Source organism: Orcinus orca, chromosome 5 (assembly GCF_937001465.1).
Source record: "Orcinus orca chromosome 5, mOrcOrc1.1, whole genome shotgun sequence".
Classification (NCBI taxonomy): domain Eukaryota; kingdom Metazoa; phylum Chordata; class Mammalia; order Artiodactyla; family Delphinidae; genus Orcinus; species Orcinus orca.
Window position 1 is genome coordinate 138,843,780 of NC_064563.1, and position 27,594 is coordinate 138,871,373.

Genomic DNA, 27,594 nt, shown 5'->3' on the forward strand with positions numbered 1-27,594 from the left:
TTTTTTTTTTTTTTTTACTATTCTTATTCTTGCATTTTCATGTTCTGGGAACAAAGTGATTTTTTTTTCTTTCGAGAAAGATTTAATACAAGCAATCAAAACGTGCTGGTTTTGTTCTCAGCAGCTCTCTGATTCAGTCAGGTTGAATGAGATAAAAGCAGTTTCTCTGGTAAGAAATGAATATACAGTTTCAACCACAGACAAAATGATTTCTATCTTTATTAATAAGCACATTGTCTGAGGGCTCTGGGCTTCCCTGACAATGTGGTCTTTAGGGAGAAGCATGTTCCCGCCGTGTCCTCAGGACCAGATCCCGGAAATGCTCTCCATAAGCACAGGAGGGATTTGCCTTCAGTCTGTAAAGTGATTCCGGGGAGTAATCATCTCTAGAAATGGAAGTGGCTGTGATGGAGGGGGTGTGGCAGCTTCCCCAGGAGATCTTGACAAAGGAAACATCTCATCTCTCAGAGACATCTTAGGTGGCCCTGTCTGGCAGCAGAGAATGGTTAGATCTCCTATCAAAGTTACCCCAAATGTCAATGATATTACTGTTCTTGGTGTTTCTGAGAAGTCTGAAGATCCATTTCCATTTTTAAAGAGGAAACGTTTTTAAAATATGATAACACTTACACATAAAATTTGAAGTGCTACCTTGCAGGGACAACTACCTTAACAACACCAGCATAGGGGTTTTTAGCACCTGGAAGACTGCCATGAGAACCCTGTGGTGTTTGCCTGGTGGTATGGAGTTAGGTGGCACTGTATTGATTTGACACCCCAGGAAATTCAATCTTTACCTACCATGATCACAGGAAACCCTCCCAGTTTGCTCCATGGAGGCTGGCTGGTCCTGGCCCTCCTGCACACGGTGTGACCTCCTAATAAAGGAAATTGGGATCTAGAACCCAAAGCCTGGTGAAGGGTTAATGCCTGAAGCTCATTTTTGTGGAACCAAGTAATATCAGGAGAAAGGCAACTCTTAACTACCCTGCATTCTCCTCCCCTCTCTTCCGTCTGAGGACTTCTGGGCTACCATTGGTATAGATACATGTGTGCATGGCAAGATCACGCAGACGTGGATTTCAGACCCACATCTTCATAAGGGCCATGGAGGGGGAAGCTGGAGTGGATGAGAATCAAGGACCAGGGAGAGGGTTTAGAATGGGTGGGAGCCGCAAGATTACCCAACACTTGGATTTTTAATCAAGGGATTTTAGGAAAGAACAACATGTCCTTTGTTGGGCAGAAAATACAAATGCAAAACAGAAGCCAGTAGAGATTTAGTAAACAGACAGATCAGTAGGGCCCTTTCAGGGGAGCCTTGTCTCGGTGACGGCTTTAACCCTGCGGAGGTGAATTTGGGTGTCATGGGCAATGTCGGTCTCCTCTGGCATGATCTTAAGTTGCCCCAGTGGTGAATGCAAGAAGCTTCGCGTTAATTTGGACACTGATTTTCACAAGCAGTAGGCCCCGGTATTTAATGATTTTGATGAACTTTTAAGATAATAGAAAGATTGTGCAGGGACATAGCGTTCTCCCTTTTTAAAATGCTTTCAGAAGGGACTCAGTTTACTTGGGTGAGGAACATAAATGTGTCCAGTTTGGGTACTGAGACTACCAACCACTGGTAGATGTTTCTTGAAGACCAGTCTCACACCTACCTTTTTCATCCCCCATCAGCATACCCTCAGTCCGTAGTTTCTTTCTATGCTGGGCCTTCCACCTTCTTTAACTGGTCTTAAGATAACTGGGCAAAGAGCTATGTGGCTTTAGGCAAGTCATTTAATTTTGTGGAATCACAGTTTGCTCATCTGGGAAAGACTTTTCCTCCCCAGCTCCTGGAACTGTTATGAGAAAGTATAGGAAAAGGCATGAAAGGTTAGGTAAAAGCAAAGATTAATATGCTTTTTTCCTGGTTAAATGGACTAGGCCTCACAAGGCAGGGCAGCCTCATAGGCAGGGAGCTGGGATGGGGGTCAAATCACTCTACTGGTTGGGAGGCCCTGAAGAAGCCACTTGTTCTCCCCAAGACCAATAAGGATCATACTTGTCCTTTTGAGATTACAGGAAAAAATGGAAATGAAATCATTCTGATTTTGTCTAAAAGACAGTGTTAAGAGGAGCTATATCACTCCAAAACATTTTTAATGTGAACTGCTTAGCTCTGTTCCAGCTGCCCTTTGTCCCTGAAGAAACTCCTCCAAAAGACCTCTTGACCTGGGATCCTGCAAGGAAGTCCCCTCTGGGTCCAGGTCACCTGTGAAGCTATAACCAAGCCCAGGGCCTCCACATCTAGTCTGATCACTTCCTGTGGTCAAAGAGGCATGTGGGGGACCTTGCAAAGTATCAATCACATTTCCGCCTTCCCAATTTTAGATGCTCCCATTCTGTCATCTAGATTGTGAGCCACCATTCAACATGACCCCGGATCTTTAGAGAAATCAATCACCACAGAGAAGCTAGGATTCCATGAGATAACTGATAGAAAAGCATTTGAAAACTGCAAGGTACAACGCAAATGTTCATTACGTTGATAGTTTCCTGGTTAGCCACTGATTCTTAAATCACTTTAACTGAGAAAAATTTTAGAGAGGCAGAGGTGAGATGAACAGTGTCTAAGAGAAAATGCTGAAGACCAAAGACCAAGCATCCTACTTTTAACTTGCTCACTGATGTTTGAGGGCCACAACACCTTCACCTCCCAGGGATGGATTTTTGCAAGACGTGCTTTTCAAAAAGTGTGCGTCAGGAGCTCCAGGCCTGAAGGATGTTGACTTTTACTTATGAAGCAAGAGTGGCCAGCTCCTCAATGGTCAATGTCCCAAGAACAGCAGAGATTCAGTGTCGGAGGCTGGCAGGGCCGGAAGGCAGGAAGTGGCTGAAACGCTGGAAATTCTGACTCAACACAAAAGTGAAGTGAATATTTTTCTTTTTAACATCATTATTGGAGTATAATTGCTTTACAACGGTGTGTTAGTTTCTGCTTTATAACAAAGTGAATCAGCTATACGTATTCATATATCCCCATATCTCCTCCCTCTTGCGTCTCCCTCCCACCCTCCCTATCCCACCCCTCTAGGTGGACACAAAGTACCAAGCTGATCTCCCTGTGCTATGCGGCTGCTTCCCACTAGCTATCTATTTTACTTTTGGTAGTGTATATACATCCATGCCACTCTCTCATCAAGTGAATATTTTATACTTGCCCTTCCCTTTGAGGATATGAAACCAGTCGTGGTAGTTCTCTCCCCTTGAAGACACTCAAGGACTGATACCTCTTCACATACTCAGTCACAGGTAGAAATACCATTTTTGAGAGAGACCCCCAAATTAGTGATGCCAAAAACTGAAATAGATACCACCTATCTGGGAAAGTTTTGATCCATCCTAAAAGCAGGGAAGAACCAGTTGACTATGACAGCTGGTCATCCTCTCTCAGGGCACTGGCCATTGAGCCAACGTTGGGCTCTGTGGAGCCTGCCACTCCAGCTTCCTAAGAAAAGCCAGCATCCTTTGGGGCCTGGAGCCCGTAGAGAGCAACCAAACTCAGATCAGGCTCTAATTCCTTAAGAGAATCTGGTCTGGCTTCCTTGGGGCTTTCTCCACCCCTGTCAAATTCATAAGTCTCCATGATGCCTGGTCTTAGTTTCCACCTCTTTTAGCTTTTCAGTGGAACACAGCATCATTTGGGGTTGAACTCTCATGGGTCCAAGTTTTGATAAGCAATCGTTGTTTTGACTAGTGCCTTTATTGCCTAAAATTTCGTTATAGCATTGTAGATGACACAAGGAAGGGTAATTTATACCTTTTGTACTCAGATAACATTAGAGCTAGAAGTAACATTAGCAATCGTACAGGGAAAGTTTCCTTTGAGGAATCCCAGAGAACTTAAATTATTGCCCCAGGTCCCTCAGCCACCTATGGTAGAGCTGGGGCTAGTATCTAAATCTCTTGATTCATAGCTGAGGACCATAAACCAAGAAGATGCTTCTCAAGTGTGATCCTCAGACCAGCAACAGCAGCATCACTGTGAACTTGTCAGGAACGTGCACTCTTGGGTCCTACCTTGAACCTACTAAACCAGAAGCTCTGGAGTCCGTATTTTAAGAAGCCCTGTGACTTCCCTGGTGGTCCAGCAGTTAAGATTCCATGCTCCCAATTCAGGCGGCCTGGGTTCGACCCCTGATCAGGGAACTAGATCCCGTATGCCGCAACTAAAGATCCTGCATGCAGCAACGAAGATCCCGCGTGCCGCAACTAAGACCCGGCGCGGCCAAATAAATAAATATTAAAAAAAGAAGCCCTGTAGGGGATTCCGATGCTTGCTGCTAAAGTTGGAGAAGCACTATACTATGGTATGCATGTCAAAACTTTTGGGGGTCAATTCAATATTTTTCATTATTTGTACACAGGTTGAGTGATGAGCAGCGATTTCTCTCACACTATCTTTTATTCATTTGTACAATCATTCTTGAGCACCCATTCCCATATTAGGTACCACGTGGATTGGAAAGACTTTGGACAAAGATTCTTTCTTCAGTTAGCTGATGGCAACATGGCATAGACAAAGGGAACTTTTACATTGAGATGTAAGGCAGAATATGATTAAATCCTTGAATGATACAGACATCAAGGGCAGTACAAGTTTGGGAACACTTTGGGCTGCAGAGGTAAGGTTGGGAACGTCGATGGGGAGAGAGAATTAGCAGTCAGATGGTGGAATTGGGCCTGGAGAGTCCTAGAAACAGCAACAGTAACCTGAGACCAGTCAGGCTAGGGGAGACTGCTTGTTCTGGGACGTTTCAAGATTGAATTTCTCCATTCCTTTGAGGACCCTAGAGATGATGACCTCCACAACAGAGGGCAGTGGGTGGCTGGCCTTAGGTCCATGGCTCAGTGACGGACTCTGCAACCTTCTGTCTGGGAGGATAAGAAGAAATATTTTCAACTTCACTGCAGTACAAGCCTTAAGCAATTTGGCATCACTCAGGTGATTGGGAAACAACTGTGTAGCCTCACATGTCTCTCGAGCAGCCTCCTTGGGCTGAGCTGCTTTTTTTTTAATTTTTTAAAGAAAGAGCCTTTGGCTGAATCTGAACTTGCAAGAGAGTCCAGCAAACAGCGAGTGGACACAAAATGTTGAGTCATGAGTTCATGCTTCATCAAGGCCCATCTTTTCTTCTGAGCATGAAGTGGGATTGAAGTGGGATTGGCTTCTTCCATCATTTGCATTTTCAAATTGTAAATTCTCTGTGAGCGATTTCTCTTACCTGGATCACTCTATATACCTGTATATCTGCATATCTGCATGAAAATAAAATTGGTATTCATAATGAGGGGCCACTAGATTCCCAAGACCTGCTAGATTGTCCAAGAAAAATATCTAGTTGAGTATCCAGCTTCAAGGAATTGTATTGTGCTTTAATTTTTAATTTTTTTTGGCTGTACCATGCAGCATGTGGAAACTTAGTTCCCCAACCAGGGATTGAACCTGTGCCCCCTGCAGTGGAAGTGCAGAGTCCAAACCACTGGACTGCCAGGGAATTCTCTGTGCTTTAATTTTTGAAACCTAATCATCCATTTGCCATCTAAATGGTAAATCTAGTTATCAGAATTTATTAATCAGAAAACATCGTTACCAACCAAATTTATTTTTTGCTGTTAAAACTACGGATATTTTTGAAAATAACACTAGCTAGCATTAATTTAGTAGACTCAGGCATTGGACTGCTGCTTTAAATTCATTATTTTGTCTCATACACACAATTATCCTATGAAGTAAGCATCATTATCGTCTCCATCTTACAAGTGGGCAAACTGAGTCACAGAGAGGATATGATATCTTTAGCATCCTGCAGCAAGTTGTGAAATCTGCATCACACACACCCCTGCCCCACACCATTCAAATCCTGGTGGGAGAGGGTATTGCATCTTGGAAAGAAGTAAGGATTTCAAGCTAAGGTCTGGTAATTGAGTTTTGACAGGCGGAGAACCTTGGGGAAGCCACTTGTAAACTCTTAGAGTGTTGGTTGTCTATTCAATAACACAGAAAGAACCCCCTCCTCACAGGTTGGTTGCGAGGAAAAAATGAGAAAATACGTGGAAAAGTTCTGCTCTATAAACTACCTCCCCCTTTCCCTTGCCAACCATGTCCACAAATTAGGTTTCTCTGGTAGGTCATGGATATAGATGCAGCCTTAGGAGCCCTGATCCAACTCCCTCATCAGCTTAAATGGGCTGATTCTGTTCCTAACCTGTCAGTCAGTTTAGTTCATCATAATCATCTGTCTGGCCAGGTGACCTGTTAAGGAGTCAATTAACCACCGGTTGAACACGGAGCTCTTTGGCGAGCCAGGGATGCTGACACAGACTTGGACCTGCTCAGCGCTCTGACAGATGGATGGCATGGATGGTGGCATCCCTAAAAATAAAGATGTCTTGTCTGCGGGTCTGTGTGTTCAGTTGCCTAGGCACTCTTCCACTCTGGGGAAGTCACATTTTCCTTTGCTTCACCCAGCAGCCCCTGCAGCTGGTGATTTAGGGCCCCCAGTGGCACGTAGACCTTTACATCCCTACTTTATCCCTTGCCCGGTACCTCAGGAACCTGCTAACTAACCTTCCCCCCAACCCACCCCAAACCTCCCTCTCACCTACTGTTGCTCTTCACCCACTGGATTTTAGCTTTTGATTAATTAGTGAAACACGTGTTCTTGTGAGCTCGTGTCTCTCAAGCGCTCATGAAAAAGCTTTATGCCTGGAACAGAAACAAATATTCACACTCCATCTTTCTAGAATGAGTGGAACTTGGGAAATATTTCTTGAAGTAAAAAATGATCTCCAAATGAAGGCCTGTGAAATTGGAAAGGTAGCTGTTATGATAGATAAGGTTTTTTTTTAAATTGTGGTAAAATAGACATCACATAAAATTTACCACGGCATTAAGTACAGGCGCAATGTTGTGCAACCATCACCTCTATTTATTCCAGAACATTTTCTTCACCTCAAGAGGATACCCAGTACCCATTAAACAGACATATCCATTTCTCCCTCTCCCAGCCCCTGGAAACCACTAACCTGCTTTCTATGTCTAGGGATCTGTCCATTTTGGATATTTTCATATAAGACTGATGAGTTTGTTAATTAAAAATTTTTAACATGTTATACGTTCACACTCAAAATATAAAAGTCTAAAATATCTTCCTTTTCTGTGTCTCATCCCCCAGGAGCCCTCGTCTCTCCCTGCCCCTCTTGTACGTCTTTGTAGATTCTTATCTATTCTTCTAGAATATGGTATCCCTATACAAGCCAATATTTCATCCCCACGCTTTATCACACAAAAGGTAACATTCTATACACAACATTCTGTACCTTGTTTTTTAGTCACTTAACAAAAAGTCCTGGAACTTTGTCCATATCAGACCACAGAGAGCTTCCTTGTTCCTTTTCATAGCTGCATAGTTTGTTGTTCTGAGGTTCCACACTTCAACTAATCCTTTCTTGATGGCCTCTGGATTTGTTTCTGGTTGTTTGTCATCACCCAGGAAGCTGCAGTGAATCATCTTGGACACATGTCATCTCTAAAGTGTCTCTGCAACACAAATCTTAGAAGATGTGAGGCTGGGTGAAAGGGCATGTGGATTTATACTACTGTTCACTATCACCCAGTTGCCCTCTGTAGGCTTGTGCCATTTACACTCTCCCTGGCAACACAGGAGAGCTCCATGGCCCCCACCACTGAATGTCACCAGACCTCTATATGTTCTCATTCTCAGTCAAATTTTCATTTGAGTATCTATTCATATGTATAAGAAATGGGGTTTATTCCTCAAAAAACTAAAAGTAGAACTACCATACAATCTGGCAATTCCACTGCGGACTATATATCCAAAGAAAGTGAAAACACTAATTAGAAAAGATGCATGAACCCCAATGTTCATGGCAGCACTATTTATAAGAGCCAAGATATAGAAGCAACCCAAATGTCCATCAACAGATGAATGGATAAAAAAAGATGTGAGATATATATATATATATATATATATATATATATATATACACACACACACACATATATACATATACATATATATAAAACAATGAATATATATATATACAATGGAATATATATGTATATATGTGTGGTGTGTGTGTATGTGTATATATATATATATATATATATATATATATCAAGGAATATTACTCAGCCGTAAAGAAGAATGGAATTCTGCCATTTGCAACAAAGTGGATGGACCTGGTAGTATGCTTAGTTAAATAAGTCAGAGAAAGACAAATACTCTGTTACCCCTTATATGTGGAATCTGAAAAATGAAACGAATGTATATGACAACACACAAGCAGATTCACAGATATAGAGACCAAACTAGCAGTTACCAGTGGGGAGAGGGAAGAGAGGAAGGGCAGGATAAGGGTATGGTATTAAAAGATACAAACTACTATGAATAAAAGAAATAAGCAACAATGATATATTGTACAGGACAGGGAAATATAGCTGTTATTTTGTAATCACTTTATTATTTTTCTTAACATCTTTATTGGAGTATAATTGCTTTACAATGGTGTGTTAGTTTCTGCTTTACAACAAAGTGAATCAGCTATACGTATACATGTATCCCCATATCCCCTTCCTCTTGCGTCTGCCTCCCACCCTCCCTATCCCACCCCTCTAGGTGGTCACAAAGCACCCAGCTGATCTCCCTGTGCTATGCGGCTGCTTCCCACTAGCTATCTATTTTACGTTTGGTAGGGTATATATGTCCGTGCCACTCTCTCACTTCGTGCCAGCTTACACTTCCCCCTCCCCATGTCTTCAAGTCCACTCTCTACATCTGTGTCTTTATTCCTGTCCTGCCCCTAGGTTCTTCAGAACCTTTTTTTTTTTTAGATTCCATATATATGTGTTAGCATACAGTATTTATTTTTCTCTTTCTGACCTACTTAACTCTGTATGACAGTCTCTAGGTCCATCCACCTCACTACAAATAACTCAGTTTCATTTCTTTTTATGGCTGAGTAATATTCCATTGTATGTATGTGCCACATCTTCTTTATCCATTCATCTGTTGATGGACACTTAGGTTGCTGCTATGTCCTGGCTAGTGTAAATAGAGCTTCAATGAACTTGTAATCACTTTAAATGGAGTATAATCTATCAAAATATTGAATTACTATGTTGTACACCTAAAACTAATATCATATCGTAAATCAAGCATACTTCAATTTAAAAAAAAGAAATAGGATTTAAAGAACAATTATTCTGTTTTTGTCTTCTTAAAGGAAAAAAATGTACTTGGCACCTCCCTGGTTGCCTGTTTGTCATGTCCAGTGAGATCCACCAAAGCAGCGTCTAGCCCAAGCCTGCGGACCCCTCCCCTACCTGGAAAGAACCACCCTGGGGAAGGTCTCTGCTTCCCTGGGCCATGGGTCATCTGAGCCCATCTTTGTTACCAAGTGATTTGGTATTTTCAGTACAGAAGCTGACAGCGTTCACTCCCTACTGCGTGTGTTTCCCATTTCCTCCTCGATGTCTGGGAGGGTGCACTGACCCTGCCCTGCAGCCATGTTTACATCCCATCTCCCCCGGGGGACAGCTGAGGGGCGGTTTGTTTCCATCCTTCATTCCAAATGCAGGGAAATAAATTCAGCCCAAGCAAAGGGCGACTCCTCACTGAGGCCACCCACGTTCTCTGGTGGAGCCTGCATTCCTTCCCACCACATACCCCGCCCGGGAGCACTTCTGCCTGCCACGTTTCTCATGATGCTGAATGCTCCTTACGTAAGTGTTGAATCAGGAGCCCACTGGAGGCTTTACCCCAAAAGGCTGTGAGGCATGGACCCCTCGGCTTCCTGCATCTGCTGGTAAGTGTGTCAACTCAGTCCCCTGACCCCCATTTCCCCTCACTCCGTCTGCCTCTTCTCCCCCAAATACAACACCCCAACCTCTCTCCCCCATCCTCCCCAAGCTAACCCCAGCCTCTGGTTCTCAGTGCAGGGAGGCCTTGGGAACAACAGAGGATCAAGTCCTGGCTTGGTCACTGACAGTCCGGCAGTACCTTAATGTTTCCGACATCGTGTTTTCATCTGTAAAATGGGCTGACAATACTGCTGTCCAACAGCAATGGCTGAGGATTGAAAGAGGCATTTAGAAAGTGCCTGGCCCCCTAGAAAGCATGGTGGCAGCCATGAAAACGTGTCCCTCATGGTTGACAGTGACCACAGGGCTGCTTGTGGCATCCACCAGTGAGTCTGCAAAGAGCCACGCTCCCCAGGCGGTGACCGAGCGTGACAGGGACACTGAGACAGGTGGGTCCTGAGAGATGTGGGTTCCTCTGACAGACAGCTTTGGCCCCAGGACTTCCTGTGTGCATGGCTGGGACTTTCTCAGAACTGTGCTGAGGGAGAGACTTTGCCTCCGCAGGGTCCTGCCCTCCCCTCTCACAGGGTCAGAACTGCACATGGTCTGACGGCTCTCCCACCCTCTCTGGCTCCTTCTCCTTCTCCCTCACAGGTGTGCCCCCCTGAAAACCTCTCATCCCACCTTGCTGTCTGCTTCTTGGAGACCCCAAACCAACACAGCACTCAACGCATTTTAGTTCCCTCTTTGCTACATACATCATCCCAAAGCCATGTAGAAGCATTTCTAATCTAGAAATCATTTAAAGGAATAATGATTCGTTACTTATTTTTAAATTATTTTATCTCAGCCTTGTGAAGCTTCCTGTAAGTACCTCTGAGATCGTGAATCCTGGGGCTTCTTGCAGCATCAACACTTTGGGGGAGCTGCTTCTAATGCAGACAAAAGTCTCAGGATGTTCCCTTGTTGATCAAGGCTAGGCATTACAAAATATGTCTTTTTCCTACATGAGGATAAGAGAGCAGTGTTACCACCTCTGCAAGCGCCGTGCTCTCCAAAGCCAGTGTCTTTCTCCACCAGGAGAGTTAGAGGGGATGGATGGGAGGACCTCCAGCTGTGTGCACAGAGGGACTGCAGCCTTCCTGTGGTCTCAGCAGGCAGGACTCCTTTGCTCTCTCTGACTTGGCTCCATTTGGTTTTTCTATGCATCTTAGCTCCTTAGTGCCCATACTGGGGATGGAGCCTCTAACACTTATTCCTTTTCCCCTGCAAATCAGCCCAGGGGTCCTGACAGCTCAGAGTCATGAGACCATAAAAACATAGAATGACAGAGCATGGAGGGGCTTAGAGAACATTACATTGACCCACATCATTTGACAGGTGAGGGAAAAGGTCTGGGGTACGGCAGAAGTGAATACACGCTTGACTTCCAGCAATCCATCCATCCACCCATCCATCCACATACCAATCCACCCATTCATCCATTTATCCATTCATCCATCAGTCCACTGATCCATCCATCCATCCATCCATCCATCCATCCACACGCCCACATATCAAGGCTAGGCCCTGAGAATACAAAGAAGGTTAAGATGTGGTCTCTACTCACTAAGTCCAACAACCTCTAGATTTCATTTCTTAAAAGGCCTCAGTTCAACCTTGTCTCTGAAATAGCCCCACTGTGTCATCCATCATTTAGCCTCTTGCAGTGGAAGCCTTTCAGATTTCATCAGCAACACTTTGGTTGTAGGTATGCAGGTCATGAAGAGCAAGGTCAGCAACACACACCTGCCCATTGCTTCCAGAGGAAGGCACTCCTGTGTCCGGGGTCTGGGGGCCAGGGAGCCCTAGACTTGGCAGACTCTCCCATTCTCTCAAAAAGTGGGTGCTCTCAAACCTCTGCTTCTCTCCACTCTTCTCCCTTCTCTGTCTTCTCCCACATTGTCCTGATAACCCACCTGTCTCCAGCCTGCTCCCCTCAAGCACATTAACTTTGGGGCCACCCAGAGATGGATTCCTTTTATGGTCCTGCCTGTCTCATTACCCTTCATGTCAGAGACCCTTTCTTTCTTTGCGCAAATTCATTACCTTCTGTTATCAGTGTTTGTAAAGAAGAGGCTCCGATGTGTCGTGTGGGGGGCTCAGGAATGGGGGAGGATGGCAAGCACTTGAGCCTTTACCAAGCTTGCACTGCCTGCCTTCTGGCCGGGGATCCGGAACGTCCATTCAAAAAGAACAGCTTTTAAACAGGCCACTGATGCCAGTATCTTGCCTAAGAGAAGGGCAAGAGAGAGAGTAAATAGTGAAGTATCTGAAAGAGGCCAGGTACTCCCCCAGCCAGGGTTGTGGAGGGAGGCTGGAGCAACTTGACAAGGACTCCCCTCTGCCACCTCCACCAGCAGAGTGACTTGTCACACAGCAGCCCCCTCCCCATGCTCATGATCCCATTGTCATCTGGAGGCGAGGCCAGGTTCTGAGTAATTGGCCTCCAGGTTACCAGCTGAGCAGTCTTGAACAGGTCACAAAAATCTCTGAAGGTCAGGAATTTCACCTGCAAAATTGGGATCAATAACAATTCCTGCGCCATCCCAGTGTAGGGATACTGTAGGACACAGGGAGACTTGTTATGGGTATCACCAGTAAAGGTGGCATGGGGCACCGCCTGGTGTGTTCTCACACAGCCACAAACACCACCACCCACACGTGCCAGAACATAGTTGGTACTTCCCTGGTTGTGATGGTCTTCGGGGGATGAGCTGCTTTCAGAACAGTGACGCTTAGCTCCTCTGCAGGTTTCAACCCCCGTGAAAGGCTCTCCTCAAAAATATGCACACACACCCAAGCACACATGGACTCCTGCAAGTGTCACCAAGGACGCAGGTTAAGAAGCTCTGCCTTAGAGGCAGGAATGCAGCAGCCATGGAAACTTCCCAGGGTGGTTCATGTGAGATTCGGCCCCTAAGTCGAGCTGGTGCCTCAGGGTCCTGCCTGCCCTCAGCTGTGGGGCCCAGACCTTTCAGGGCTTTGGGGCCACCTCTGATTTCAAGTCTGTAGAGGTCCCAGTCTGCGGTTGAAAGGTGAAAAAATCTTGGGACCATGAGCGGGTGGCAGCCCTGAATTTTGCTTGATTTTGCTTGGAACAGAGAAGAGAGATCCAGGTGAGTCCTTGTGTGTTTGCTGATTATGGCCCAGCTCCAGCTGTGCATGGAGGGTAAACAGAGACAACGTGGCTACATGGCTTGAGTTTACCATCTTTCACCACTTTCTTTATTACCAGTACGTGCACACAGCTCCCCCAGCCCCCAGGTGGGAGGAATCTAGTTCTTTCTCTGGAATCCATGACTTAGAATGGTCATATCTAAGCTGCAGATAATGATAAAGTAGGCAAGGGTCCTGGGTAGGAACTCTGGGTCCCAGAGGAGGAGCATGCAGTCAGTCTGCTTCTCTTAACATCATCGTCACTCTCCTCTGCCATTCGGTTGGGGGCAGGATGTTGTGTGTATGTGGGGGGGGGATGTGTTGGAACCGGAGTGAGAGTTGGGAGGGCTGGGCTTACCCCCCAGCTTTGCCCTTGACCTGCTGCATGACCTCAGGCAAGAGCCTTCCTCTACCTGAGGCCCAGCTTTCTCCACTTTCAGCAAACCTGCTGATCACCAGGTAACACCCATCGTGTGCTTTGAGGACAACTCCTACAGCATCTGAGTGCACGAGGTTTCCTCTATAGCTGTAAAGCATGGCCACCAGGACAGGCAGATGCCAAGGTGATGTTGCCCATCATCTCCCAACCCCTTCCTCCCAGCCCCTCTTGTAAAGAGATGCTGTGCCCTCTGGCGCATTTGCAGTGGACGGATGCCAAGCAAGGTCCTGGCTCTCGCCAACATTCTTGTGTCAGTGGCTTTTTCCAGCAGTGGGTGTGCCCCAGCATGAGCCCACAGACCCAGGGGAGGTTCTGGACTAGACCCCTTCCTTAGGATTGGGGTTGGGAGCCAGGCAGAGCAGCAGGCTCTTGGCCGGCCCTAGAGCCCCAATCCCTACTTGCAGGAGCCTGGAGACATATACAACTGCCCTGATCCCCCATCATCTCCCCTCTCAATCCTCTAGCCTCCAAAAACATGGTGATTACTGGTGTCACTCATCTGTTACGAGACCTCGGCAAGTCACTTTATCTCCAAGAGACTCAGTTTTCTAATTCGAGAAGCGAAGGTCACAATCACATGGACTTCACAGGGTAGTTACGTCGACTAGAGAAAGTCGTTTCTGTGGAAGTGATTTATTGAGAGCCTTACGCACATTCATTATTTTTATGACTGTGGACTATTGTCAGGGGCAACTCTCTATGAAATGGAACCCACAGTGAAAGTGGATTCCAGGGTTCCGCCTCCCTAGGTCCTTACCTAGAAGACAATCAGGCCACCGTCCCATGTCGCAGCCCAGGATGAGCCCTTGGAACTGACACACAGGAGCACCTTGTGGACACTTCTGCTCACCCAGCATCTTCTGCAAGTCACATGTCCTCTCTCCTCTAGTCCTCTCCACACCCATGGAGGTGGTTCTATGTGAATCCTCATCTTACAGAGGAAGAAACCAGAAAGGACTTGTCCCAGAGATACAGCATACTTGGTACAGTAAGAATTCGAACCCAGGCTGGTGGTCCTTGCCCAGCTCTGAGTCACCATCAGCTGGATCTATTGGATGCTGGAAGTAGCTCAGGGAAAAACGCAAAGAGCCTGCCCTGCTGGCTTGTTCCCCAGAGAGAACACCCAGTGCTAGGTTCATTCCCAAGGTTGCCTTGCCACCTACTACATCCCTGAGGCTTTCAGAAGGGACACATTGAGGGCTCCCTGCTCCATGCACTCTACCTCAGGCCACACCCACACCCACACCCAGCATTTCCCCCAGGGCCCATGTCTGAATCTGGGGAGTCTGGGACAAATCAGTCACCAGCTGCCCTAGTTTGCTAGGACTGCAGTGCCACAGTGCCACAGATGAGATGGCTGAAAACAACAGAAATTCATCCCCTCACAGTTCTGGAGGCTTAAATCTGAATCAAGGCATTGGCAGGGCTTGTTCCCCCTGAGGGCTGTGAGGGAGAATCTGGCCCAGGTCTCTCTCCTAGCTTCTGGTGACGGTCAGTAATCCCTGGTGTTTCTTGGCTTCTGACAGCATCATTCTCATCTCGGCCTCCGTCTTCACATGGCCTTCTCCCTGTGTCTCTGACTCTTTACAAGGCATTTTAAAACTAAGGGCACCAGTCATGCTGGATTAGGGGCCCTCCCTACTCCAGCAGGACCTCATCATAACTAAGTACATCTGCAACAACCCTACTTCCAAATAAGGTCACGTGTGAGGTCCCGGGGACCGCAACATATCTTTCTTTTGAGGGGGGACAAAATTCAACCCATAACATCAGCTTTGGGTAACAATGGCCTAATGGGTATCTTGCATCTTTTCTAAATTTCCTTGAACTGAGTCAGTTTGCAGTGTTGTTGCAAGGTTACTCTGGACTCAAGTATCCAGAAGGGGCTATAGGTGGAGAACAGAGAGATGTGACCCATGTCATCTGTGTCGCTCCAACCTGAGAGGTGAGGATTTCTCAGAGGGTGGCCCTTAGGCCTCTTGTATCAGAATCCCTTTCGGGGGGTGATGGTGGTGGTGGAGCCTTGTTAAAAACACAGGTGAGAACAAGGGATGTGCTTTTCTGAGCAGGTCTTACGGGCTGAATTGTGTTCTTCAAAAAAATATGTTGAATTTCTAATCCCCGGCATCTCAGAATATGACATTATTTGGAAATAGGATTGTTGCAGATGTAATCGGCTAAGACGAGGTCATGCTGCAGTAGCATGGGCCCTGATCTGGTATGACTGGTGTCCTTATGAGAAGAGGATAAAAGGCACAGACACGTGGGGAAGATGGCTGTGTAAAAACGGAGAGAGGCAGGGAGAAGGCCACACAATGGCTGAGGCAGAGATTGGAGTGATGCTACCACGAGCCAAGGGATGCCAAGGAGTTCCAGTCACTCCTGGAAGACAGGAAGAGGCAAGGAAGGATTCTACACAGAGTCTCAGAGGAAACCAACCCTGCTGACACCTTGATCTTGGACTTCTGGCCTCTAGGAATGTGAGAAAATACATTTCTGCTCTTGGCGCACCACCCAGTTTGCGTTGCTCCATTACTGCAGCCTTAGGAAACGAATACAGAAAGCTTCCCAGGTGATTCCTGTTTCAAAATAATCTACAACCACTGAGCTGAAGAGTCTCTTGTGCCTTCCAGCTTGGAGACCATGGTGCTGCGATGGATGCCTCTTTAGGTCTGGACGCCTCCTCTTCCCCAAACCACTGTCCGTCCCTACAGGGTCCTGATACCAGGGCTCTCCAGAAGAGGAAAAATGCCAAGGAGAAGCTTCTGAGGGAGATATTCATAACCTCGTCCCCACTTTGCAGATGGGAAGTGAGGAAATTTGTCTGAAGTTTCCTGGCTGGCGGGGGACCGAGCACGGCTTCCTACTCGGGTCTGGGGGATGCTCAGTTCTCTGCTGTGTCTGCCCTCCCGTTGTTTCTGGGTCTGATCTGGACAATTCAGCACATACCTTGAGCTCCAGCCACCGAGGTAGGTCCTCAAGAGGCAAAAGTGAAACTCACCTCCACCTGCCAAGTGCTGCGGTGCAGACTTTTTTTTTCTTTTAAATAAATCCAAGCTTTTATTTGCACAGCCAAGTATCCTTTGCACTCTTTGCAACTTGAATTTAATACCCCTGTAACAGGCTCTAAGCTTCTGTTGCCCAGGGAATAAAAGCTGCAACAGGCAAACTCTCTTCAACAGCCACTCCTACAAAATCTAAACCTGAAACAGATGTAATGAATGACACCAGTGCAAACGGAAGTACTAAGTTCCACCATTCAACACAGTTCATCACAGCGTCTTTAGGGTTCAGCTGAAGAGGGGGTAAGTTCTAAAAAGAAGGTCACTGTCTTTCTCCCGTACTTTATAATATTGGTGGTTTTAATCCATATTTCTTTGCAACTTCTGTCTGGGATGGGCAGCATCACAGAGTGAGTGTAGATAGGCCATCTCCATGTCCGATTTGGCCAGGTTAATAGCTTTGTTGAACATGTTAATGCCTTTCTCCACGTCTCCTCTTTGTCCTTCAATAGCTCCCATGGTTTCACGTGCAAAATCACATTTATTGTCAATTTCAATAGTCTTGCCGATAACCTCCAAATCTCTATCCATATCTGGGTGGCGCTTTCAGGCATCTGGGCTCTGCCTGCTGTCACCTTCTAAAGCCCAACAAGTGACACATTCCCCAAAGTTCGTTCTCTCTTGAAACCCTAAGGCAATGTAGAGAGCAGCCCCGACTCGGGTCCCGGAGAGATGCCCCCGTCTATCCTGCAGTGGACGTTGACTCCCTCAGTGCCTGGCGGCTTGCCGAGTGCAGCCCGGGGAAGCCCGAAGGTCCTAACATGACCTAATTCTCAAGGAGCTGTAAAGGCTACGGATTCTGCATGAGTTCCCAGAAATGCTCCAGACTCGGGCCTCACCATCATCCTGCCTGGGGCAGTGACTGTGAATCACACAGAGGGGCACTTGTAGGGGTCCCGGGGCCCAGCAAAGGCTCCTCCTTGGTCTGTGTGAGGTCACAGCGGGCTGACCAGCTGAGGATGGTTTACAGCTCACGGACCCTGGTCCTCGGCCTTGTGCCTTCCCATGTTCCGTTTATGGCCCTTAATTGTTCCACAGAACTGCGTGTCAAACTCAGCTGTGTTTCTCTTCTCTGCTAGCCAAATCTGATTTTTCTCTGGGCCTTACCTCCCTCCAGGAAATATGTGAAAATTAGCTCAGACCAGCTGGCACAGGCCAGGGCTCTCCGCAAAAGAACTGCTTTAAAAGCTTTGAGGTTCGCTGCTTCCTCTTTTAGGGCACAGTAAAGCCAGGCCCCTGCTGCAGCCCAGGGTAGCTTCCCTCCCATTTATTAAGACCTAACAAGCTCCAGTCTGTCAGACTAGCCTTTTACATAGCTTTGCTAATGTAGTCCTTGCAAACCATCCAGTTAGATAACCACTCTTATGCTTCCCAGTTTACAGATGCAAAAACCCAAAAGGAGGCACAGAGATGTCAAGTAACTTATCCGAAGTCACATAGCTAGTGATTTTCGGAAACTGGACTCTGACCCAGGTACTACTGAGAGTTCATAATCAAAATTCCACATGGCAGCTTGAATGTCTGAGACTGTGAGCGTGTGGGTGGGAAGATAAATAGGTGACAGATAGATGTTAGATAGATGGGTAGATAGATAATATGTAGATAGATAATATGTAGATAGTTAATAGGTAGATAACAGTAGGTAGGTAGATAATAGGTGGCATAAATAAATAATAGATAACATAGATAGCTTGATGGAAAGAAAGATAGAAAGGTAGAAAAATGGATAGAGGATAGAGGAAAAAGAGGATAGATGAATGGATAGATGATAGAAGATATAGATAGATAAAAAATAGGTGATTGAGAGACGATAGATGATTGATTGATAAATCAGTAATATAGATAGAGTGATAGAAAGAAGGATGGATGATAGATGATAGATAGATAGATAGATAGATAGATAGATGATAGATACTCCCTATATGTAAGAGGCTGGTAAATTCCACAGGAGATAGATATAATTTGTTGTTATCACGTAGTTTTTCTAGTCAGTCTTCTGAAATTCCACGCAGGCACGCAGCCTCACAATGGCCATCTTCTAAAGGATGAAAGAAATGTTCAGAGGAATCAAGCTCGTCATGCAGGTGCTGCGGCCCAGAGGCTGTGTGCTGACCTGTCCCCAAGCACTCCCTGAGAGGGGGCTTCCTGTGGCCGTGCATCGGGGGCTACGGTGGGCAGCGGGGACAGGAGCCTCCACCTTGGAAGTGAACTTGAGGCAGGGAGACAGGAGCAGCCCTAAAGATGCTACCTTAAGTCTTCAGGACCCTGGATGTTGGGAATGAGGCCTCGCCCCCAGGAGTGTGTGGGCCACATCCAAGCACAGTGTCTAAGAGGGATGTGCAGGCCTAGAGCCTCTCTGGTCCTGGATCCCCATTCGCCCACCCTGGGGTCTGCAGCTGAAGAGGGTGCCCGGGTGGGTGAGGGGCTGGGGCAGGGGGATCCCAGCCCTGGGAGGCTGATCTGGAGCCAGACCCGGGGGTTCAGCCGTGCCCCACCACCTACCGTGAGAGCTAACCTTGTGCCTCAGTTTCCTCACCTGTACAATGATGACCTTAACAGTAACTGTGTCATAGAGAGGTTATGCGGTCAATGAGTTTCTTTGTGAAAGGTGGTGGGTAGAGGGCTGACCTTTGGGCCCATGTGACAATAGCTTTGCCATGGCAGTTGCTAAGCCAGGCCCTGGGTTTGCCTTGGCCGGACGTGTTTCCATTTTCAATTGGAAATTGAATTTTGATAGACTTCACCCTGACTGGGTCTGCACCCTGGACTTCAGCCAGCCAGCTCTGAGTAACTGCAGAAAGGATGGGCTCACTGGGATTGGGTTATTGGATGTTTTCCCCCCTGCGGTTTTGGGCAGGCTGCTGCATGGCAGGCAGCTGCATTGTCTTAAGACTGGACTTTCCCGGAGGGAATTTGGATCACTCTGGGTATCGTTGGAAAGGCCTGTTCCTGGACAGACAGGGTCATCAGCTGTGCCGGAAGTTGCTTTCTTTTCACCACCCCTCAGCCATTCAAAGTCTGCGTGACACCAACTCCCACGGCAATTGCTCCATTGCAAGGCAACTGGGATCGCTGTTTCCATTCAGAAGGCATTGACCTCTCCTTTGTGACCATCTCAGTGCTTCCCTGGCCATAAGCCCCTTCTCCAGCCCCCTGACACCTCACCCATCTGGGCTCTGGGGGACGCAGAGGTAAGAAGCCCCAGCCAGCCATGTCCCTGGCCACCATGTTTCCCGCTCACCTCCCACCTTGAGGTCCCTTCCACTGGCAGGGATTCAGTCAGCTGGGCTGCTCTCCAGCTGTCCGCAGTGTGCTGACTGGGCCCCATCCCTCCATGTCCTCAGGAACCACTGCAGTCAGTTCCCATTGCCTATGACACCAGGATAGGATGAACACTGAAAATTCTGTGAATCTAAAACTTGAATGAAAAGAGTTTAGCTTGGGACACACAACTGTGCATGCCCCTCCCCCCTCTCTCTCTGTTGGGGGCTTTTTAGTTATTAAAAAATTTTTATCTAGCGCAAGAAGTCCCTAGACATGCCAGCCCAGAGCCCTAAATCATGAGAGGCCAGACAGCCTTCAAAACATACAGACTGAAGACTCCCTGTGGGCTAAGCCAGTCTTCTAGGGGACTGAGCTGCCAGCAGCCCCCTGAGGTGCCCGGGTTATGATCAATGGGGGGCGGTCCTGAAGCCCCGGCACTCTGCATCTTGTCAGTGATGTAGGAATGATGCTCTTTTCTGAGTGCTTTCTGAGGCTTTATACCAGGCAAGGCCATTGGCATCAGATGCAAACAGAGTCAATAAGTCTGCAAAAAGTCACCAGATAATCTATCCCTTTGCCGCCAAGTCTAGAATTATAATCAGTTCTTGACTTCTTCAAAGCCTTCTTGCTGTGGATTTCCCAAATCCAAACTAAATATCGAGGGCAGTTACCTTCCCTTGGTCCTCTGGTGTGTGGAGCAGTGTTCTCACCCATAAATTCAAGAACCCTCTGGTTTCATTCAGAAAGCGTTGGCCCCTGGAACTTGTTAACTCAGTATGAACACAGTTTGTCTAGATGTTGAATAAAAAGAGAGAGGAATTATTGTGCAGGAAATATTTTCCTGTCTTGAAGAAGTCTTGGGCATGCCTGATACTCCTCAGATGAAAACAGCTGTTTTCTTCCCGTTACTGGATGCAGTGTTCCATCCTCCTGCTATCCTCAAAGCATCCGCAAGGGGACAGCAAACTACAAAATCTGGCCGCGTTTCCGGGGCCGGGGCAGCCCCTCAACCCGCAGAGCCGATTTGGAACTTGTCAGCAGAGGGGGATGCTTATTGGATTACTGGTCGCCTTCTCAGGCGTTTCTCTGAGCTTGACGGGAAAGCAGTTCTCGTGGAGGGAAAGCCAGAGCTCCCTCAGTCTCATTTTTAGAGATCTGAGATTTCTAAATTCTCATTTTAGAGATTTTAGAGAACATGACCAGACCTATTAATTACTTGATAGAGGTTCTGGGCTTTGAAGACGACAAAGCTGTGTTAAGGGGGGAGCTCTTTCTCAAGGCGCGTCTGAGTGTCTCCTTCAAGCTATCAGGTTCACTCTGGTGACCTTCTCCGGTGACACGGACAACCCACCCCACCCCTGTGGGTCAAGGAAGTGTCTCCTCCGTGAAGCCACTTGCAAACACTATCTTGAGCTCAGGCCACACCAAGCTGCCCACAGAGTCCCAGCAAAGGGCTTAGTCACACTCGGTGTGTGTCCCTGTCACTCTGCTCTGCCCAAGTCACAGGCCCCCAGTGGTGGCTGAGAAGCTGCAAGGGGTGCTGGCTCATGAATGACTCTTTGCTGGGCTGAGACCAACTGACGCGGGAGCCCTGCTCGGGGTCAGAGGGTATTGGCCGCATAACTGAGCAACACCTCCAGGCACGGGGCCAGCTCTGCTCAGGTCCGTCGTCCAGTGGAAGTGGGAAGTGGTGGTAATAATGGAAACCCTCGAATGTGGGGCTGAGGCTTCGTCTCCAAAGCACTTTCACAGCCGACATTATCTCCTGGGGGTCTCTGCAAGGTTCTGTGAAGTTGAGGATGTGCGTGGGAGGAGTAGGCAGGAGAAACCCAGAGCCACAGAAGGAAGAGAGATGCTGGCGGGAGATAAGGACCCGGGAGCAGAGCCTCTTCCTTGAAAGCCCTGCTGCCCGGCTTCCTCTTTCCGATTAGATGGGACCGCCGATGTGGTCAGAAAGGCGAAATCCTAAAGGCCACCATCCCCAAACTGTGACCTCAGCTAGGATGGGAACCTTCGTGGGAACAGAATTTAAAATTAATCCCTTATAAAGCGGGACGTTTGACACTCTGCTGCTCTTAGTGAAGTAATTCTTGTAGATGCTGTGAATCGTTCTCCTTTGCATCTAGACCGAAGGGCAAGAGAAACCACTGAAGAACCTAAACAGTCCAGTCTCACTGCCAAGGGCTGGAGGGGAAAGAAGCCCTGGCTCCAGGGCGAGGTCTTTTCCTGCGCGGGGGAGCGTGGTTTCTTCCCCAGCGCGGGTGTCCTTTCACCGCAGCCCACAGCCTAACCCAGCTCTGCTTCACTTAATTTTTGGGGAACCTGAACAACTCTCTTGGCTGGATTACTGCAGCCTCAAGGGCAAGACCTTGACCTGCTTCCCTGGAAAGGGCACGAAGCGCCCAGCACAGGGCCGCCTACGTCGGTCTTCCACGCACGCGCGTGCTGAGGGCGCGGATGCGCAGGGGCGGGTGGGGTGGGGAGGGGAGACGCGAGGAGAGGGGCCGGATTCATTAACACGGCTTTGTGGTCGTTGAGGTCCTTTTGGTTACAAACCACAGAAGTGGATTCTGGCTTATCGGTTTAATCAAAGCGTTTAAGTAAAACTGGGGATGTACTGGAGGGAGACCCGGGTTTCATGGCTCAGAGAGGGTGCTGGTGGGCGAAATTGTCCCTTCCTTGCGCAGCTGTCCGGAGAGATCAGAGGGATGACCTTGACTTGGCCGCCTCAGCTCCTGGTGTGCGGGGTCGCTGGTCCAACCTCCAACTCCCCGGAGCCTGGATCTGCTTAGATCAATGGGGTGTGGCTAGAGGGTCAGTGTGTGCCTGTGTGTGTAGGTGTGTGTGTGATTTTAGGGAACCAGTACCTCCTCCAGGTTGTGTATTTCATAGCATGTATTTTCATGCATGACCTTCTGTAACCCTAGCAGAGGGGCCATCATTTTTATCTTACTGAATGCTAAACTCAGCAGGAAAGAGACCTAATGTCTAGAATTTTCTTCACTTAACTCTCTGCATATTTCCTACAAGATAGCATATTTTCTTTAAGGGTTATCAGGTTTTCTCTTCATAGAAAGTTTATAAAACAGAGAGAAGTACCAAGAACAAAATTAGCATTGCTCATGATCTCACCACTCAGAGAGAACAATTGTCTCCTTTGGTGGATATCATATACGTATCATATATCACGTATGTAATAAAAATGTATACGTATTATAATGTATATAAATATAATGAGCACATTGTTTTGTGATCTTTCTCTTCATTTGCTGCATTTCCCATTCCATTAGATAGTCTCTTCCATCATTTAAAATGGGTGTTTAATGGGTCCTATCACATATATGTAGCTAAATTTATTTACTCAGTCCTCCGTTTTTGGACATCACGGTGCTTCAAATTCTTTGCTGTTATAAGCAATGAAATAAGCATCCTTGAAGAAGCATCTTTGTACATCTGATTATTTCCTTAGGATAAATTTCTACAAGTACAAATGCTGGATTAAGAGATGGATATTTTTTAAGGTTTGCCTTTTTGTTTAAACTTGTGTGACCCTATTTTATTTTTAGTTTTTAAAATATTTATTTATTTTTTGGCTGTGTTGGGTCTTAGTTGTGGCACACATGGTCTTTTGTTGGGGCTTGCGGGCTCAGTAGTTGCGGCACGCAAGCTTAGTTGTCCCGCGGTGTGTGGGATCTTAGTTCCCCGACCAGGGATTGAACCCGTGTCCCCTGCATTGGAAGGGAGATTTTTTTTTTTTTTTTTTTTGCGATACGCGGGCCTCTCACTGTTGTGGCCTCTCCCGTTGCAGAGCACAGGCTCCAGACGCGCAGGCCCAGCGGCCATGGCTCAAGGGCCTAGCCGCTCCGCGGCATGTGGGATCTTCCCGGACCGGGGCATGAACCTGTGTCCCCTGCATCGCCAGGAGGACTCTCAACCACTGCACCACCAGGGAAGCCCTTTTTTTTTTTTTTTTGGAAGGCAGATTCTTAACCACTGGACCACCAGGGAAGTCCCTAAGGTTTTTTGATAAGTAGGATCAAATGCCCTTCTGAAATGTTGTACCAAGTCCTCTCCACTCTACTAAATAAGATAGTAACACTGAGTATTATTCATTTGCAAAATAGTTTCCTATTTTACAGGAGAAAATGACATTTCATTGTGTCTTAATTTTTTAATATTTTATAAATACTTTTTATTGAGGTATAACCTGTAAACCCACACATCTTAAGTGGGCAACTGGATGAATTTTTATGTATAGAAATGCCCACGTAACCACCGTCAAGATCAGGGTATGGAACATTTCCACCGCTCCAGGAGGTCCTCTGTGGCCCCTCTCAGCTAATTTCCCTCACTGGAAGATAACCACTATTCTGCCCTTTTCCTCTTTAGACAGTTTGTCTGTTTGTGGCCCTCATATAAATTGAAACATACAGTAACTACTCTGTCTGTGAGATTCACCCATGTCGATATGTGCACCTGTAGTTTGCTTATTCTCACTGCTGAGCCTATTCCATTGTCTGAATAAACTGCACTTTACTTATCCATTCGTCTGTGGAAGGATATTTTGGTTGTTTTCAGTCTTGAGCTGCAATGAGTAAAGCTGCTATGAACGTCCTTGTAATGTCTTTTGGACCTAAGCACTCACATCCATGGAGTCTGTGCCCAGGAGTGAAGGGCTGAGTCAGAGAGCATTCGTATATTTAGTTTTAGTAGATCCTTCCAAAGATATTTTTCTAAGTGGTTGTATCAATTTAACTTCCCCCCAGACACGCATGAGAGTTCCAGTTGCTCCACACCCTTGCCAACACATAGTATATTTGTCCTTTTAATTTCAGACATTCTGGTTTAATTTGTATTTTTATTATTAGAGGGGAGGTTGATGATTTTTGGGGCATGTGCATTGACCATTTGGATTTCTTCTTTTTTGAATTGCTTGTTCAAGAAGATTTCTACCCTTCCTTTGTATTGGAGTAACTGTATCTCTTATTGTTACTATAAGTTACAATAAGGTACAAGAGTTACTGTAACTCTTATTTTAAGAGTTCTTTGTATATTATTATCATTATTGTTATTATTACTTTAACACTTGGTCATACATGTTGCCAAGACCTACATGCTTTTAGATAAAATGGGGCTGATTGCAAACAAGTATAGAAACCTTATTATGGACCAGGCACTACTCTCAGGGTTTTATATATAATGTCATCAATCCTTATAGTTTATAGGAGAAGAAACTAAGACACAGAAAGGTTAAAGAACCTACCTAAAATCATACGGTGAATAATTACTGGGGTGGGATTCCTATGTATGCCATTGCACACCAGATCACGACAGTCTACCATCTCATGAATTTGCACCTGGACCACTAATTGTCAAGGTTACTCACGGGAATTGTGGAGTCTTCCTTTACAATCATTTTTGGAGTGATGATTTCATTCCATGATGTGGCTGATTCTGTTTGAAGGGGGGGTTTTGTGCTCATGACTGGAAGAGACACAATGTGACCAAGATTTCTGATGCCATTGGGCAGTAAGCAGCTGAGATTCCCTTGGTGGTCATCCGTCAGTCCTCAGTTCAGTCCATGACCCTGTATCTCCCACCCCCACCCCCGCTGATACCCTTGGCTCCTGCCGGACTGCACTGCATGCTGTCTCCTGCCCACAGCTTGGGTTCAGGGCTGTCTAGCTCAGTCTTGTAAGTGCAGGGCTAAATCGTCGTTGGAGACATAGGTGTACTTAATTCTTTATCATCCTCCTCTCATGCCCAAGACACCTATACTCCCACTTTTGAGAAGTGATTCCTGAAATAATAGTGGCAGCCAACTCTACTCTGTTCATTGCAAGTACTTTATGTACAACACAGAAAAGTAGGTCATTTAATCCGCAATTTTTCTGAATAACAATCATACCTACCACAGGTGTCATATTGATACTTACCTGTGCACAGTGATATAAAGTGGAAATTATTATACAGTGATTTATTAAAATGTGGTATTTAAAATTTAAGTATTTTTAAAACTAAAAGTTCAAAAATCTAAAAAAGAAATTAAGATGGAATACAGAACAGTGGGATTTGGACAAAGTTTTTTGGACACACACACACACACACACACACACACACACTTCCTGGTCTTGGGAACTGTAGCCATCTGGGGGGTGGTGCCTGGGCTAGGCATTGGACAACCCCAGCTCTGCCCTGGGCACAGGCTACTGAATCCCTTGCAGTTGTGCAATCCCCGTCGCCAATTTTCTAGACCCTGTGTGGCAGGTCCCCTTCCTCTCAGTGGGGCTGGTGGCCACTCATCCCATCCTTGCTGTCATCACTCTAATCTCAGGCTTCCCCACTGGCCCCTTAATGACTCTTGAGTGCCTCCCTTCTCTGCCACTCCCTGCCAGATGCTCTCCCCAAAACCAATCCCCAAATCACTTCTAGATTCATCTAAAACCATTCATGTCAACATGTCATTATTCAAAAGCCCACAGTGAAGAAATGCATTTTAGACTGTGACCCCCTAGCTGTGTAAGTGAGCACATATATACATGTTTGTATGCATACATATATGTGTATACACACGCACAGGTGAAAAACTCAAGACAAGATTCATGAAATGTGAATTTCCTATAGGATGTCCTCCCTGGCATCTTCTATTCCATTTCATTTTACTTTATTCTATTCCATTCATTTTATTTGATTCCACTTCATTAAAATTAATGCTGCTGGTGCCCCAATGCCTTTATTTCATGACCCCTTAATGGGTTGTCCCATTTTGACTGTCCCACTTTGACTCAGAGGGAAAGTTCAAGATTTTTAGCTTTGTTTTCAAGGTTTTGCCAACCTGCCAGCCCCAGGCTCCCCACTCCTGCCACCCGCCCCCATCACCCCTTCAGCTTTTTTTTCAGGACTCCATGTAGGAACTTTTGGTTTTATTTCCCCAAACTGGCCCACTCTCAGTGGTTCCTGATGCTCAAGGCTCTTTTCTGCCTGTCCCAGTGTGTCCCATTCTCTTCTTCATCCTGTTGGTCCTGTGGGCCCAGCTCAACCCCTGCCTCCTTCTGAAGTGACCCAGACCAAGACGCCCACACACCTGGCACCTAGATCAGGAGGATGGGCTCTGCTTTCATGACGCTTACTTTATGAACAACCCACCACAAACAGATTGGTTCCCCGTTCAAACCATCGAGAAATACTGGGCCAGGAGCAGGACACTTAGCACTTCAGCAAGTTACTGGTGGCCGAGAATACCCAATCCCTCTTTCCCCAGAGCCCCTACCCTCAGGCTGCCCATGGTGTGGGTGAGGAAATCAGAATGTTTTGGTAACGAGTTGGAACGAGAAACCAATTTTCCTGCAGAGGTAAACAACACTACATCGGCAGGTGAACCTGAGAAAACGTTTTGAGTGCTGTGCTTAAAGACACAGGGGTACATAGGTTTTCATGAGCTAGCCAAACAACCTCTACTCAGAATATCGTTTTACAGGAAAATGCATTACATCACATACATGCTCTAAACTGCCGACCTACCAGCTTTTGGAATTCTGCCTGTCCTTGGATCAAGCACCTCTTGTACTACCCTGTCTCACCACGTTTCCATGTGGGTGTGTCTTATCTCTCCAACTCAATGGCAAGCCTTGGAGCACAGAACGGTGTCCCCAGCCGCCCTCCACTTTCTCCCGGGCCGAGCAGGGCGACACCTTGTTCTCCCAGCCTCCTCCGGCCACCCAGACACCTCAGCTCTGCCTTCATCTTGGTTCATTCCAGTG